Below are 12,667 nucleotides of genomic sequence, written 5' to 3' on the forward strand. Positions count from 1 at the left end.
CAGACAGAGTGGCCGATACCCACATGTAGGCTGTTCCAGTTTGCAGTGGCTGTTTTTCTGAAGTTAACAAACAAGCAATTTAATGGTGAAAGGATTAATCAACCGTACTGCATTTTTTTTTCTGGACAGACCTAAGTGCAGAATCTTACCCCGTAACATACATCTTATTGTCTTGTACATGATTAAATACTCTGAATAGCAGGAATATTGAAGACACACAGTAAAAGCAAAAGCCTGACTATAAGTCTGTTTCCAAATACTGGCAAGTGAAACAAAGATGAAAGCAATGACTGCATAGAATAAGCATACACTGCAATTATAGGGTTACTCTGAGTAGAGGCTTTGCTTTCGTCCCTTTTTACTGAAACTGTACTCCAGAGGTGCCACTGCCAAGCAAGAACCTGGCAAAACTCATTGCACCTTGTTATTCATCTTTCTCAAAGCTCCACACTACATAGGTTCATTTGCCAATACTTCCTGGATTTTTGCTCTGCTTAACAGTTTAAACATTGGCATTTTACTGACACATTTTAAAAACTGGCACTCTTCACTGGTACATTTGAAGTACTGACTAGTGTTTTGCAAATGACTTTGATGCTAGGAAGATCAAAAGTCTGGATTCCTAATCCCACACTAGATGCCTGAATTTGTACTCCAATAATAAACCTTCAGGGCAAAAAAATGAGGGGTGCACTACACTCCAGGGGTATTGTTCTTTGGTCAGCCAATTAAGGTAAAGTTCCATCTGACAGAGATGGTGGTAGATGAAGTGGATGTTGTTTTCATGGTACTTACAGAAATAAAGTTAAGATTCTTTTAGTAATAGTCTCAAAGCATGCAAACACATAATCCCAAAGAGTAATTAACTTACTTAGAAAATAAAACTAAATAGAAGAAAAAAACATCAGACAAAGAAAGCAATTTTTTGACCAAAGTTAAGACCAGTATCTTCATTCAATTCTCCCTCAACAATCTCTTAGTAAATAAAATAAATTAAACATAATTTCTTGAAAGACTTGGACTTTCAGTATTATCTTGTTCATTCCATTTTCTTACCTACTTACATATTTTTCTTCACTACTCTAACATGTATACCTCATACACATACAGCTATATAACATGTTCTTTTTTGTCTTCTTTTCGTCCCTCCCTCATGTTTGCTGACCACCTGAGCCGCTGCTGTAAGCCTGTGGTACGGCTGTCATCACTGGCAGTCATCAGATGATTTATCTTCAAGGCCTGCCACTTTCTCCCTGTGTATGCCCTTTAACATTCAATGAGTGGGCATGCAAAAAGTAATTGCGAGGCTTTGTCACTTACTTCCACTGCTGTTATAAGCTCTCAAGAACTCTACCTCCATTAGCCACTCCTGTGTCATAAGGATAAAGCCCTGACTATGACCCAGGCAACCTGGGTTAGATTTATTGTTTGGGCAACTGAAGGAGCAACATGGAGGGATGGGTATGCCTATTCGGGGGATGCTCATCACTGCCTTCCCTAAGTACAGCCATGGTCCCTTACAAGGGTAGGTAATAATGCAATACCCCCAGCAGAAGCAGTTGCTGGCAAAACCACCCATGCCCATAGTATCCACACCAGCCTCAGCCTGAATTTGGTGTTAATCCAGGGGATGCAAAAAGTTGGGGCTGCTAGATCCAACAATGGACAGGGACACTGGGATAAAAAAACAATGTATGAAGCAAGGGGGGAGGACAAAAAGAAGAACCCTGCCCCCTTACAAACAGGCATTACCCATTTGGTCTCCAGTCTTCACTGGGAAATGTGTTGGGAATGTGTGCTCCCAGGAAACTCTTCCCAACCCTCTTGCCTACACAAACAGGCAAGTAATTTATTTAAAAATAAAAGTAAACAGTAGAAAAGAAATCACTAGATAAAGAAGCCACTTTCTTATGCCAACTCACTGTTCCCTTCCCTCCCTAGCTGGCTCTTCCAGCCCCCTGGGACACTAAACGATCCTGGATCATCTGAGTTGCAGTCAGAACTGCAGTCTTCCACATCAAAGAGCTAGCTAAACACAGAGTTAGTTTGTGCACCTATCCTTTACAAAAGAAAGCATTATACAGATCTGCAGCCTGTCACACCATAAGGCATGTTTAGGCTTACCTTTAGTGCACACTAATGAACATATAACAAACGGTCAAACTGTCATTTCTGTTTGTAGTTACACTTGGACACATACATTTCCCATACTTTGATTTTAGGTGCAAGGACTAAAGCAACTCTATGCTGAAGCTGAGTACACCATTTTACTTTATTAGTACTGGGAAATGTTTCATTATCTGTATCCTACAGGTAGTTTATCTTTACAGGGGTTGCATTTGCCGTTTCTTTAAGGGGTTCACCATGAATAATTTCTCCTCATTTAATTGGCAAATGAAAAAAAATACCACTTTTAATATGATGTCTACTTCTGATGCCATGCCAGCTCAATACATATATGTAGTGCACTGAGTGCTGAGATTACACTCCGAAACTGGGAAAAGAATAACTTGTTAGGGACACCCTAGTGCTGTTAAAACTGGGTACAGAGGCAGAAGGAAAACAGCTTTTAAAAGCTGTTAAACTTCACCCTGCTACACTTACAAACAGAGCAGAATGACGCATCTGACAGATTTTAAAATTGGTTTCACCTTCTGCCAGAGGAGCACTTTGTTTAATCCAGATTATGCAGAACATCTGATTTTACGTCATGTTTTTGCCCTGTCCCCCATACAATTTGAAATTTTCTGTAAATCACTGGGAATTACAGTCAGTCAGTAATGTCATAATTAGAGTTCCATTTTATTTACTTATTTATTTAACATTTGTTTACTAGGAAAACCTGACTTGGAACAAAGGCAATTTTCAGCAGAGGCTCAGGGAGAAATGCTCCAGACGCATGTCTTTGAAAGGTGGGAGGAAACCGGAGTACCCGGACGAAAGCCACAAGACCGCAGGGAAGACATGCAGACTGCACACAGAAGGTACCCCAGCCAGGAATCGAACCAGCGAACCTCTTGCTGTGAGGTGACAATGCTAGCGCTACATCACTGTGCAGTCCATGCTTCTTATTGTTCAGAAAATGCATTCTGCCTATGGCCATACCACCCTAAATGCACCCAATCTCGTCTGATCTCGGAAGCTAAGCAGGGTCAGGCCTGGTTAGTACTTGGATGGGAGAAAATGTATTCTGATGCAAAACCTGTTTCTGTTGACTTTTTATATGAATTTGAGCAATATTTAAAAACTGTCCCTGATTTTTATCATTGGCCCCCATATTATTTTTAGCTTTGTATAGAATCCTTAAGTAAATAAGCTAAGGAGTATGCTGCTCTATGTTTAACAGTGCTTGCTAAGCATTGTCAAAGCTGGTAAAACATATCACGCTCCTTCCTATACCATCTATTTTCTTTCTGTAATTGGTGGTACATAGAGCAAATACAGCTTCCATGCACTAAAAAGACTTCTGATCAAGTCTCTGACCTTAACCTTCTATTATGCTTTCTTGACATGTGTCGCTCGTCTGGTCAGAATAAAACAGACAGACTTCTGTGGGTTCTGCTCAAGCGGCTTTATTATGTACAAACACATCAGAATTGAGGCTTAATAACTTTAACTTAAATAAACTTGCAAACAAACTAGCTATTACACTCAAACATGCTCATTGTCTGGCTGCACTCTCAAAATGGCACTGAAGCTAGCATGTGCTTGCTATTTATATGCATGTGCTGTCTTTAGAAATGCTTCTTAAAGGTACAGCATACACACACTATTCTACAACATGGATGCCAAGATTCACCGCTTAGGTTTTGCTATCAAGGTGAATTTCTTGGCATCTATGTGTGACATGCTGCCCATGTTAATATTAGGAACTGTGTGTTATGTTGTGTTTTGTATGTATGTGTGTGTCTCAGAGGAGGAGTGTTAATTTTGGTGTTTAGCCATCTCAACATAAATTCTTACTTAGTGCATTTTCTGCTCCGAGTTGAAAACCAGCACCCAAACAGTCTTTGTTGAAATGTGTGAGGTTATGTACTATGCTGAAATGTGGCTGCTTTTGAATATTAGTTTGCTTGGGTCTATATTATAAGACTGAAAGGGCATATGTGCGACTACATAAAAGTCGACACATAATGCACAAAACCTTACAATAGCGAATGGCCACATAAGCAAATTTTTCCCTAGGGAAAAAGCGTACACGTCTGTTCGCTAAAAAAAATAATTTAACATCATAAACAGGGAGGGCTTCACCCCCCACACCCCCCCTAACTAAATATACCAACTCCAAGATTGCACTATAGGGAAGGAAAGGGCAGCTCCGTGAAGCTGGCCAACTATCCCCTTGCCCTATGATATATTCATCAAATCGCTTAAATGCAATTCGATGAATATGTGTTGCTGTTTTCCATATTTGCTCAGAAGCATTTTCGTGCTTCTAATATTGACCCGTTTGCGTTCTTATTTTTTTAATTTCTCCAAGTCTTTTTGGTTTCTATTACTATGATGGGAATAGATACCATTCCTAAGTCAAAGTACAATTAAAGTTCATTAAAATAGTATTGTTTCAATCTTTCATGTCAGCCAGAAGTGCTCTTTGCAGCACCCATAATGTGCCCAGTAATGATTCCTTCTGCAATTCATATGGCCTCTCTCCACTGTGTCTTCTCTCATGGATTGTGAGTTGGACCTTCCATGCAAAACTTTGCTACATATGGTACAAGTATAAGATTTAATGTGTGTTTCTTCATGGGCTTTGAGGGTGCATTTGCCCCATGTGGCAAATTTGTGTGGTTTATCTGCAGTGTGAGTTTCCTTGTGGACTGCAATGCAATACTCCCAAATAAAGTTCTTGCCACATGTAGTACACTTATATGTCTTACACAGAGTAGGAGTTTTCAGGTGGACTGCCATGTAATGTTTCCTTGTAAAACTTTTACCACATGTGGTACATTCGTATGGCTTTTCCCTTTTTGATTTCTCCAAGTCTTTTGTGTTTCTAATACCATGACGGGAATAGACCCCATTCCTAAGTCAGAGTACGATTAAAGTTCATGAAATTAGTATTACTTCACTCTTTGATGTTAGCCAAAAGTGCTCTTTGCAGTACCCGCAATGTGCCCGGCAATGACTCCTTCTGCAATTCACATGGGTGTTACATGAATTGGGTTTTGCTCTCAAGGTGCTTCTCCTCACTGTGAATTCTGTCATGTTCTCTGAGGTTGCCCTTTCATGTAAAACTCTTATCACACGTGCATTTATAAGGTTTGTCCCCTCTATGGAATTTTTTTATGCTGTGTAAAACTGTCTCTACCAGCAAAATTCTTGCTACACTGGATACATTTATATGGTTTCTTACTTTTTTAATTTCTCCAAATCTTTTGGGTGTCTAATACCATGAGAGGAATGGACCCCACTCCTAAGTCAAAATATGATTAAAGTTCATGAAATTAGTACTGCTCTTCTCTTTGATGTCAGCCAAAAGTGCTCTTTGCAGCACCTGCAATGTGCACAGTAATGACTCCTTCTGCAATTCGTATGGAATTACATGTATTGGTAGCATATTTAAATGGGATTGTAGACTCTTTTTTATAAAACCCGTTGCTCCTACTGCTATTGGAACTATCTGGGTATCTTTCTTCCAAACTGTTTTTATTTCTGCATGCAAATCCTGATATTTTATGACTTTGTGTCTCTCTGTATGCAGGACACTGTAGCTACTGCGTGTAGCGATTTCAGTGATCAATGCTACTTTTGTCTTCTTTTCATGGACCACAATATCCAGTTTTCTAGCATCTATCTTTTGAACTGTTGGTAATGGGTGATCCCATGTGATGTAGACTTCATCATTTTCTATGATGCTTTGTGGCTCATGTTTCCAATGTTTTTCAGCCACTTTAATACCATAATTTTTGCACAATCCCCAGTGCAACAGTCTTGCCACATTACTATGCCTTTCAGTATACAGTCCTTCTGCCATTAGTATATCACACCCAGTAATGAAGTATGTAACTGGCTCCAATTCTGTTTTACAAAACCTACATTTGTCTGTTTCTCCAACATGGTCAATGGACTTTGTAAACCAACGTCTACATAGCCCACTATCTTGGGTGCCAATATTAACCTTTCATCTACTGGTTTGAATTCACCTCTCCTTAACCATTCCTGCATTCATTCCTGATCAATATGAGTTCTTCCAGACGTTTTCTATATTTGCAACTATATTTATGCATTTTCCAGATATCTTGCCTCTTCATCTGGTCCTTCACTTTATATTATTTCTTCTGTTTTTTTAGCACATTCAGTTGCTGCTTGACTTTTATCTACTTCTGGTTTGATTTCTATTCCTGCTTGATGCCAATATGATTCTGCTAGATTAAGCAGAGAAGTCATCTTAGATTTATTCTCCTCATATTTCAAAACTTTCACTACATTTGGATCTTGTGAGGTCAGCAGATAAGTGTGGAGTCCCATGATTGCAGATCTATACATGTAATCAATTTCAAGGAGGCCCATCACTCCTTCAGAGTGGGGAATATATAATTTTGGTAAGCACTGATTTTTACAGATCATTTGGTGAGCATTAAGCATCCTTCTTGTTTTAATACCTAATCTATCCAACACGTTTTGAGGCCAGTCACTTAATCCAAAACTGTAAGCTAGGACAGGAAGAGCAAATTGGTTTATAGCTTGGATTTTGTTTGTAGATGTCAATGCTGTTTTCAGAATTAATTTCTTATTATGTAGGTAGGAAGATGATCACCAAGGGTATCTGGAAGAGTACCTGAAGTAAAGATTTAGTGGGGCACACAGATAAGAATCCAGTCAATGTTCCCTTAGTGTTGCTTTTATTACAACAGGTGGGACTAGTGATTAGCTGTGAGAGATCACAGAGTTTTATTGACTGGCTGTTCAATGCTCTGTGTACACACACACACACACACACACACACACACACACACACACACACACACACACACACACACGCATTTATATATTTGGATTGTTACATAGCCATTATTTACATAAATCATATACTACAGAACTTTTCAAACAGCCACAACGTTGTGGATAAATACTGTGACACAAATAATGAAATAAGTATACATTATATATATATATATATATATATATCTACACACACACACACACACATTATTTATATGTAATATCCATAGCTACACTACTGAGCTCTCTTAAAAAATAAACTCTCCCCGCTGTTTTACTTCTTATTTCCCTGGCCACCCCAACTCTTTCTTCGTCATTTCCTTCTCCCCACTCTGTCTTTACCACCTATCCTTCTACTCCACCCACTATAACTGACACAACTGCCATTCTTTGCTGTTCGTCTCTTCAATCATTCTTCACTCTTACTATTCTTCTGTTTTGTTCTACCAACTCTACCTCCATCGTTTTGTTGTATACTTTTATTGATTTCTACAATTCATTAATGTTGTTACTCACATCTCTTTATCTTGCCCTTTTTAATGTTCCTAAACTTGCAATGTAACTTAGCATGGTTATGATAAATGTGTATTATTTTTTCGCATCATCTTTTTTATCATATTTTTGTAGAGATTTTCTCCTTGGGTCTCCACTGAAAATGGGCCTCAGGCCCAGTGGACTAACCTGGTTAACAAAGGACAAATAAAAAAAATAAATAAATAAATACTATGGCATTTTAAGAGGAAGTAGGTTTGCCTGATGTAAAGAGCTCTCTTGACAACAGGTACATGACACTGTATACTCCCAAGTATAAGACTCATAACTCTCAACCTTCCATGTCCAAAATAAGGAACACTACCTCTTATAATTGTCAAAATGTCGAATACCTAATAACAGCTTACTAACAACTTTCACCAAGAAGCTCATGTGATGATTAAAATATGTTACATTATACTTATAAAAAGTTCTTTTGATGAATTAACATGTTTCAGTACTATCTGCTATGGATATAAGTTAAAAATTCCTAATACTGAATGTGTGGCAGACCCTTTCAATGTGGAACTTTGAGAAACATGAGCTTTTAAAGACTCAAAAGACTCTTAAGTGCCCTATCACCAAACATCAGTGCCCTAGACTCTTTTAAGACTTACAAAACTTCCACTAAAATACATATTTTTTCTCAACACTACTTGTCCTTCTTCCTTAATTAAAGACTACAATACTTAATCTACCTCCTTTGTCCTTGTCTTGCCTCCCGCCTTACTGTCTTCACTTTACCCCTCCTCATCGTCTCATTTCTTTTCCTACCTCCTGGATATTTGAATCCTTTTATTTCTCTTTAACCCCTCCTTTCCAAACTCATCTATGATACCCATTTTTTCTTGATAACTCTCTCAGTATAATATTCTCCTATACTTCTTACAATATCTATCATATTAACCACCCTACCACATCACTCTATAATATTCTCTTACACCTCATACAAATCTATTCCACATTTATCTCCTTTTCCTCACCTCTCTACCCAGTCTTACTCTCTTCTCTTGGATTTCTTTTTTTTAACAATCTCTTTATTGCCATTTCTTAAATAACATTTCCATTGAGTTCAATACCAAGAACAAACATATTAGACCAGAAAACAAAAATAGTTAGATAACAGTGTTAAGTACAATGAAATGTAATAGAGTAACAGGATGATGTTATCACATATGATTAGCAAAAAAGTTGAGAAAAATATTAAATAATTCAATAAACTTTATACATATATACATATGTACTGCTTGCCAGTAACTCTCTTCTCTACTACTTCTGCCATTACTTAACTTCTACCCTTATACATACAAAAGCACAAAGTACAGTTTTGTACCTACCATAAATGTAGATGTCCGATAGATATGCAACTGCAGTCCTGACATATGGGTTGTCCTGCCTCAGGCAGCCCTTCGGTCGGCCGGATTCCAAAGTCTGGGTCCGGCGTCGGCTGATGTCGCCTCCTCCCCGATGTCAGAGCGGCTGGGGTATAAAGGCATCCGCCGACGCCATCTTCTTCAGTGTTTCTTGCCCCAGATGCCAGGTGCCCTCCAAAGAAGGCTAAATTTGGTGAATGGATAAAAAATTCCAGACATGCACAACAGTAATAAACAGATACACCATAACAGATATCCCCAGCTAATAGAGAAAAGGGGGAATGGACCCAAAAGGAAAATTGCAGAGGGGTAGGAGGGAGGGAAAACCTGACTGCAGTTGCATATCTATCGGACATCTACATTTATGGTAGGTACAAAACTGTACTATGCCCTTCAAGAATGCAACTGCAGTCCTGACATATGGGTTGAATACCATAGCCAAGCTGGGGGTGGTAGGATCTAAGAAAGGGACGGTGTAGCTAAAAGGCCCTGCAGGACTGCCGAAGCAAAGCCTGCTCGGGATCTGGAGTATAAAGGCAGGTTGTAGTGCTTGGTAAATGTATGCACGGAGCTCCATGTAGCAGCCTCTAGAATGTCCTTTGTAGCCACTCCTCTTAGAAAGGCTGTGGATGTGGCTATAGCTCTGGTGGAGTGTGGCCTAATATTGGCTGGCACACCTTATCCATGGAAAGAGTAACAGAATCTGATGCAGTGTCCAATCCATTTTGAAATTGTTTGTTTGGAGACTGCCTTTCCTTGCACTCCAGCAGCATAGGCTACAAATAGTTGGTCAGACATTCTGGTGGTCTTTGTTCTGTCCAAGTAGTAGCGTAATTGTCTGTGTATGTCCAAAGTGTGCAGCAGCTTTTCCCCCTTATTTTGAGGTTTGGGAAAGAAAGTAGGCAGGTGAATTGCTTGATTTAGAGACACCCTGGATATCACTTTTGGCATGAATGAAGGGAGAAACTCTGTCCTGATGAAAAATGAGAAAGGGAGGTACTGCCATGAGGGCCTGTATCTCCGAGACTCTTCTTGCTGAGGTAACTGCCAACAGGAAAACCGTTTTCCAGGAGAGAAATTGCATTTCTGAAGATGCTGCTGGTTCAAAAGGAGGAAGAGTTAATTTTTCCAAGACGAAATTGAGGTCCCATGCAGGTACTGGTGGTTTTCTGGGAGGTTTGATATTCTTTATCCCTCTTAGAAACTGTCTTAGCAAAGGATGCGAAAACACAGGTGGGTCACAGTTGTATTTTGCTGAGATTGCTGAAGGGTGAATTTTTATGGAAGAATATGAGAGGCCACTATGAAACATTTCTGTCAAGTATTCTAATATCTGTGGTATGCTCATTACTGATGCATCCTGACCCTTGTTGGCATTCCAGATGATGAATCTCTTCCACTTGGCCGAATAGGTTTTTCTGGTGGAAGGTCTGCGTGCTTCCAGCAAGATTTCTTGAACTTTTTCGGAAAGAGAGGTATGGGTGAAAGTCATGGAACCCTCCAAGCTGTCAGCTGCAATGTTTGCAGGTTTTGATGAACAGTCCTGTAATTGTGCTGAGTTAGAAGCAGAGGCCATTAAGGCAAGGGCCACGGTTTGGTGTGAGTTATTCTCAGTAGCAATGGATACCAGTGCTGCCTTGGCCAGTCTGGAGCTATCAAAATTCCTTTTGGTTGTTCTGCTTTGATCTTCAGTAACACCTTCGTCAGTAATGGTAGAGGAGGGAATGCATAAATTGTTAGGGAATTCCAGCTGAAGGAGAGAGCATCCGTTCTCCAGGCTAGAGGATGGTGCGTCCTTGAACAGAACTTCTCCAGTTGATGATTGAGGTGAGAAGCAAAGAGATCTATGTCCGGTCTTCCCCATGCACTTGTTATTTGTGAGAAAATGTGTGGATGCAGCATCCATTCGTGCGGACCCAAGAAATTTCTGCTCAGCCTGTCCGCCAGAACATTGTCCTTGCCTGGAACAAACTGGGATTGCAAGTGGATGTTCAGTTTCAGGGACTTTTCCCAAAGAGTCATTGTTAGTCTGCAGAGGGGATAAGAATGAGTGCCTCCCTGCTTGTTTATATACCACATGACAGTTGTGTTGTCTGTCCTTATTAGCAGATGACCTTGTTGAAGAGATTTCCCGAAGGCCTCGATTGCATGTATCACTGCCAACATCTCTTTTTGATTTATGTGCAGATGCATTTCCCTGGGAGTCCATTGCCCTTGAATGCATCTGCCCTCCATGTGCGCCCCCCATCCATGATCTGAGGCGTCTGTTGTAATGGTTTGACTTGCTAGAGGTTTGTTGAAAGACATGCCTTTGTTTAAATGACTTGCTTGAGCCCACCACAAAAATTCCCTTTGCAGGCATGGAATGAGTGGTATTACATCTTCTAGATTGTGGCTGTGTTGAGACCATAAGCTTTTTAGGTACCATTGTAGCTTTCTCATGTGTAGTCTTGCCAGAGGGATCAGAAGAATGCAAGATGCCATGAACCCCAGGGCCTGCAGGATTTTCCTTGCGGTCAGCTGGGTGAGCTTTGCTAGGCTTTTGAAGTAATCTGGTAAATGTTATTGTTTCTCCTCTGTGAGGAAAGCCATTTGTGATTGTGTGTCCAGTTTGGCTCCTAGAAAAATAATCTGTTGGGATGGCAGTAGTCTTGATTTTTGAATGTTGACTGTGTATCCCGAAGTCTGTAGTAATTGAATGACATAGTCCAAGTTTCTTATCAAGGTTTGTTTGCTGTCTGCTTGTATAAGGCAGTCGTCCAGGTAAGGGTATATTTGAATCCCCTGGAGCCTGCAATGTGCAACTACTGATGCCAGGCATTTCGTGAATACTCTGGGCGCAGTAGATAAACCAAATGGCAATGCTGAGAATTGATAATGCTCTGACCCTGCAAGAAATCTGAGGTATCTTCTGCAACTGTGTGATTGGGACATGCAGGTATGCCTCCTTGAGGTCCAGAGTAACCAGCCAAGACCCCTTGCCCAGCATGGGAAGGAGCTGCTGTAACGTCAGCATTTTGAATTTTGGCACAATGAGAAAAGTGTTTAGAGCGGACAAGTCCAGTGTAGGTCTCCATTGCTTTTCTTTTCTTGGAACAAGGAACAGTCTTGAATAGAATCCCTGACCTTGTTCCTGAGGAGGAACCTTTTCTATTGCTTTTATTTGTAACAGCTTTGAAACTTGAATGAGTGCCTCTGCCCTTTGATTTTGTGGCAGGTCTGGCATGCCTTGTCTCGTTGGTAAGGTATGGAAGTGGAATCTGTAACCTTTGCCTACTATGTCCAGAATCCATTTGTCCTTGGTTAAAATGTGCCAGTTCTTTGAGAATAAGGATAATTTTCCGCCTAGAGGTGCTTCTCTTTGAGCCTTGGTCGGCGGTGTCAAAGTCAAGTCATTGTAATTGTCCCTGTGGTGCAGGTGAACTCCCTGCGCCACTTCTCTGATTTGGTGGTTGCCATTGGCGGCCCCTGTAGGAGCCTCGGTATTGCCCTCTACCTCGAGCACGCCTGTTTTTTCCCCTTTGAAACTTGACAGTGTCTGGAAAGGACCAATTCTTTGAAGGCCAATTCCTGCTGAATCTGGGTGGCTGAACCTGGAGGAAATCCTTGACTGTCTGTACTGATTTAGCCTTTTCCTCAATAGACTTCAACACATCTTGTGCATTAGCACCAAAAAGCTTCTGTTTTTCCAGAGGTGCATCTAGGAGCTTTACTTTAACATGGTCTGGCAGTGGCTGTTCTTTCAACCAAGCATGTCTACGTATAACGGCCCCTGTCATAGCTGCCCTACATGAAGCTTCCAATGCATCACAACCACA

The 12,667-nt window shown here is 40.4% G+C and overlaps 1 protein-coding gene across 1 annotated transcript in view; it reads right to left on the bottom strand.

The window, feature by feature from the left end:
• The window catches only part of RAI14 (retinoic acid induced 14), a gene marked incomplete in the record, with an annotated part of 1,743,343 nt that overhangs the window by 758,161 nt on the left and 972,515 nt on the right, over nt 1–12,667 (bottom strand).

The sequence above is a fragment of the Protopterus annectens genome, chromosome 1.part0 (assembly GCF_019279795.1).
Source record: "Protopterus annectens isolate FY-2018-M chromosome 1.part0, PAN1.0, whole genome shotgun sequence".
Lineage (NCBI taxonomy): Eukaryota > Metazoa > Chordata > Ceratodontiformes > Protopteridae > Protopterus > Protopterus annectens.